Source organism: Danio aesculapii, chromosome 5, assembly GCF_903798145.1.
Source record: "Danio aesculapii chromosome 5, fDanAes4.1, whole genome shotgun sequence".
Taxonomy (NCBI): Eukaryota; Metazoa; Chordata; class Actinopteri; order Cypriniformes; family Danionidae; genus Danio; species Danio aesculapii.
This window is the reverse complement of record NC_079439.1, coordinates 228,047-233,427: the sequence shown is the minus strand read 5'-3', so window position 1 is coordinate 233,427 and position 5,381 is coordinate 228,047. Positions and strand designations below refer to the sequence as shown.

General features: G+C 39.1%; 1 long non-coding RNA gene across 1 annotated transcript in view; it reads right to left on the bottom strand.

Annotated features, from left to right (window-relative positions):
• Window positions 1–2,118: 2,118 nt before the first annotated feature.
• The window catches only part of LOC130228751 (uncharacterized), a 10,045-nt gene continuing 6,782 nt past the window's right edge, over window positions 2,119–5,381 (bottom strand). The window contains exon 3 of the long non-coding RNA XR_008837804.1: window positions 2,119–3,533. This is a non-coding gene — a long non-coding RNA (uncharacterized LOC130228751). The remainder of the gene's footprint in view (window positions 3,534–5,381) is intronic.

Sequence of the window (5,381 nt, the reverse complement as noted above, 5' to 3'; positions counted from 1 at the left end):
TATAAACACCCTCATTATAGGCCGGTCACATAATGCAAACAGCCTTAAACACTTTAAAATACTCAGCATTCTTAAAGTTATTTAGATTCTACACTCACTGGCTACTTTATTAGTACCGGGTCGGACCCCCTTTTGCCTTCAGAACTGCTTTAATCCTTCATGGCAGAGACTCAACAAGCTACTGGAAATATTCCTCAGAGATTTTCCTCCATATTGACATGATAGCATCACACAGTTGCTGCAGATTTGTCAGCTGCACATCCATGATGCCAATCTCCCGTTCCACCACATCCCAAAGGTGCTCTATTGGATTGAGCTCTGGTGACTGTGGAGGCCATTTGAGTACAGTGAACTCATTGTCATGTTCAAGAAACCAGTCTGAGATGATTGGTGCTTTATGACCCGGTGTGGTCTTCTGCTGCTGTAGTCCATCCGCCTCAAGGTTGGACGTGTTGTGTGTTCAGAGATGCTCTTCTGCAGACCTCGGTTGTAACGAGTGCTTATTTGAGTTACTGTTGCCTTTCTATCAGCTGGAACCAGCCTGGCCATTCTCCTCTGACCTCTGTTACTCCTGCAGTTCTACAGGCGCCCCCTGCTGGAGGAGCAGCGCTCTGCAATCTGCATCATCATTGTAGGTTTGTGTTTCATGTAGCGTCGTTTCACAAAGTCAGATCATGTTGGATTCTTTCAAAAATATTTTAAATGAGACAGTCTAATTCACCAAATGCCCAATATAATGCATGTTGCTGCTATGTGTGTGTGTGTGTGTTTACTTTAGTACATGTTTGAGGCCGTGCGTCTTTACTGGAGTACAGAAGTGTAGTCAGCACTTCACCTGTTACCAGAGTCATTCTGTACTTCTGCTGAAGTGTGTGTGTGTGTGTGTGTGTGTGTGTGTGTGTGTGTGTGTGTGTGTGTGTGTGTGTGTGTACTTTGCCATCTCAGCTCATCTGTGAGAGAGCTACATGGCCAGAAAACACACTGTGTCTCATACACAGATCATGCACACACACATGTCTGCAGTGTTGCTCACAGGACAGCCGGACACCCCAGGGCCCACATGAAGGACAGTTTCCCAGCAGCAGCATGAGTGAGTGCAGGAGGATGCTCCACAGCTGACCGTGTGTGTGTGTGTGTGTGTGTATCATACTCCGATCATGCAGTATCTGACCACAGCTGACCCTGGAGCAGTGACTGAACACCTCTCTGCACAAAACCAGCTCAAATACAACACACACACACACACAGAGATTTAACCCTCCTGATGACTCGCAGCTCAAGAATGACCCAGCAGCACTTTAACAGCAGAGGAAATGATCTTGAAGTGTGTTTTATCTAAACTGACCCAGCATCACGAATAACACTCAGTGTGTGTTTCCATATTTCACTAAAGATGAACACATTTAGGGCACAACGGCTGACCAGATATACTAATATATACACCACACACACGCACACACACACACACACACACGCACGCACACACACGCACACACACGCACACACATACTTGCATTTGCTACTGAGTGGGGACACATGACAAAATGCAGCCTGGTGGGAACCACCCTTTCTGAGTGGTCTACAGACAAGGTAAAAACAGATTCACACTCCATTTTCAGCTGTTATGCTAAATATCACTTGAAAACTTTAGTTTAAGCCCCAGAAGACTGACCTGATATTTTGCCCACTGGTGGGGGCCTGGTCAGGTAGAACAGCCTACTGGGGACCTCTGACGTAATGTTTTGATATGCTAATTTATGAATAATTCATGTCCGTGTGTGTGTGTTTTAAAGGTTACCGGTGGGGACCTCACATCAAACATACACCCATAGCCACCTTCAAGCAATACACAAAGTAAATCAGAAATTGTCCACATCACTGTTTGAGGAAGGCTGCAAAATCACCAGCCAGTTGTTCACTCTTACCTCACAGCAAGCGGTGCTTGTGCTAACACCAATTCTGTCTGTTCTGACTTAATTAAAGTAATTTAGTTTTGGTGAATAAAAACATTAAGATTACTTTTCATGAGTCCAGCATTCAGCTGTCAGGAAAACACACGATCTACAGAACACAAATAAGGGACATTAATAGAGTAAGCCCATGCTAAATCTGTTTTGGATGGATAATGCGCAACTGTACTGCAAATGCGTTAAAATTCAAATGAATTTCATTCAATAAACTGTTCTTTGGCAAAAATCATTTGCCCTGAACTTTATTTCACATTTCATTTAGGCAAACATTTTCACTGTAGTACAACATTTGGAAATCTCATTGTACAAATTGGGGTTTGGTACCAATCTGTATTGAAAAAAAGTGTTTGGTACCAATCTGTATTCTAAAAATGTCCATTTACTGCTAACATTTGAGCATATTCTTTAACAGCGCTGATTTGCCATTGTGTACATGTGCTCAACAGAAATGACTGATTGTTTTCTACATTAAAATGTGAATATATTGTATTTTGAAACTACATAACATCACTGCACTGTACAATAGGATTATTTACAAACATATTCAGATGTTGTATTTCAGAGCACAACAAAAGCAGTGCATTGCTCAAGTAGGCTTCTTCTACATTCAGACACATTCATGTTATGTTTTGAACTGCATAACAATTACAGATGCAACAATTATAGATTTTGGTTCTACGATTATATAGTCTGAAGAATAATCATGGTTTCATGGTTCTAATGTAAATTTAAGCTGTATATTAGGAAAGTACTTAAAAAAACTGTTATTATCTTCAGTCTAACATGCATAATCATTTGAATAATTTATAATAATTCGTCTAACATTTCTTTTGTTTACATTGCACTGAAAGCCACGCACAACTCTCACCGCTACGGTGTGAGATGTTTTCTACTCAGTGCGTCTGGAAGGCGCTTGCGCACGCATATTGGCATATATTCTAATACTGGAAATATCGAACTCGAATCGATATGTGAACGACCCGCTGCTATAGTTAATCCAGTGTGCGTGCGTATTAGCCTTGGTATATAAACTCGGAACTTTAGACTAGCGCACAGCTGGCATAACTTTGTTTAGTTGCAGCAGTTTCATTCCGTGCAACAGAAATGCGGTGTTGAGAAGCCTTCAAGATTAAGTATCCAAATGTTTTCAACTGCTCGTGCCACTCGCTTGTCAGGAGACTCACTCTCTGCGTGGTCTTCATCTGCAGCTCGTGCTATATTGAACAAACGCACATCCCTTCATAACTATAGCGGCTGTTTTTCAACTGAAATAAATTTATTTTTGATGTCTTGGTCACATTATTTGGAGGGCCGGAACAAATTGCCTCATGGGCCAATTTTTATGTAAATGTAAATTTAAAATGTAAGTACATTGTTATTGTAAAATTTGACCGATTCCCACGTTCTGAGCTTATGGATTCGAGGCGCTGACCTGATGCAGTCTTCACACTTCTTTTTACCAGGTACCGTGCCAGAAGTGATGCAGTCCAATAGTTCTCTTTCCACTGCCTTTACCTCCTCTTCAGACTTTCCACTTTCTTTATTTGGGGTATCTTGAGGCACCTATAAAATAAAAAGAATTTTACTTCAGCTTTTAAGACAAACAATCTTTAGACACACAGCTTTTTAAATGTACATTAGAACTTCTGTATTCAATATAAGGTAGAGGAGCACCTGACCATTACTATCGAGACCTACAAGGTTTTAAAACCTATTAACATCTTTATTTAAACAGACTGCATTCAGTGTAGCTGCAGGCATGGTCACCAAAACCTGTGATTGTATTTAGGGGTGTGAACCTACAGTGGTCTTACAGTTCGGTTAAGATATAATGCCATCGATTCGGTTCAATTCAATATCTGAGCATTGACAATGCCTTTCATAAACAGTTTGATATTTTACTTAGCAACAATAATTCTTGTATTAAAATGTATAATTCATATATATATTTATATATTTTTTGTAATGCAATTTTGTCCTTTATTACAAGCAGTCAGATATATGTACTGTAGCTGTAATTTTACCTGCTCAAAGAAAACACGCTTTTTGAATGCATCAAACAACACTCAAGTACATGCACAGAACAAAATGAGCATTTAAAGCAAATAAACTAATGTAAATATAATCTTGCTTGCTTTTTAAGCGTTGTTGAACGAGTTCTTAAACACTATGATTGATCACGCGCTTAACAGAAAAGGCTGCGATTGGCTCTAACGGTCAGCACGGCTCTGTCGCGGTTCACTGTTTAACTGATGTTAAACGACCGCGGCGATCAGCTGATCCATTAGACAGCGACGAGATGGAGAAAACTCTAACAACATTATTGTTGTAACAGCTGAGAGAGGAGATAAAATGTTACCTCACAAACACGCCAGCAGGTCAAACGGGACTCAGAGAGTGAGAGAGTTTTAACTTTCATTTTTTCCTAGTTGGGTTCTGATGTAGGCTACTTCCCTGTCAGTGAAAGACTGTCCTGCAAACTAACAAGCAGTGAATTGTGCGTTTTAAGTATTCGCAGTCTCCTCCCCACCATAGTAAGCTACCGCCATGTAACGCATAAAAGATAAATCAAGTCAGTACATAATAATCGGTTCTGATTATTACTGATCCTCAATAATGCGAGATGTTTTATGATGTGTAATTTAGATTCAATACGTAAGCATCACCACCCAAAGAAAATGTTTTTTTTTTTTAAATAAGTGTAGTAAGATCGAAAAAAGAAACAATCGCTTATTTATTATCATCGTTTAATGACTAAATGCAATGACTAAAATACATCGCTTTAATTAAAGAATGTGACCTGAAGAATAAGCTGATGCAATGCCAAATGATTCTGGCTTAATGATCACCGCTATCTAAGCTAGGCATTTATTTTATATACAGATTGTAAATATAAAAATGTGAGTTATTTTAAGTAATAAAACAGTATATTAAAAAAATAAAAACTCATATAGTAGCCTTTGCTCAATAAATGCGCCTCGGCATAGCTGAATCAGCGCACGTGCATCTGTTTAAAGCTTCTGTAAAGAACAGAATTATGACAGATGACAGAATTTCAATAAACACTTGATGTTTGCTGTCAAAACTGCTACAGTAAGAGCATTCATTACGACATTGATAGAATCTGTTATTGTCAAGCTCCTTCCTCTTTAATGAGATACTTCATTTAAAATCTGTAATACATGTCCTTCATTGCCGATAAAAAAAACAGACGTTCAAACCCGATATTTCTCTGCCAGTTTGATGTTAATAATAAAACTAAACTGCAACATAACTAAATGTTTTACATAAGAAAACACTCCCTCACATGAACTCGCCGCGAGTGAGATGAAGAAAAAGCGCACAAAACCGAGGTAAAATCAGATGCTTAAGACATAATCTTTAAAATGATGACTTAGATTAAAAATGTAG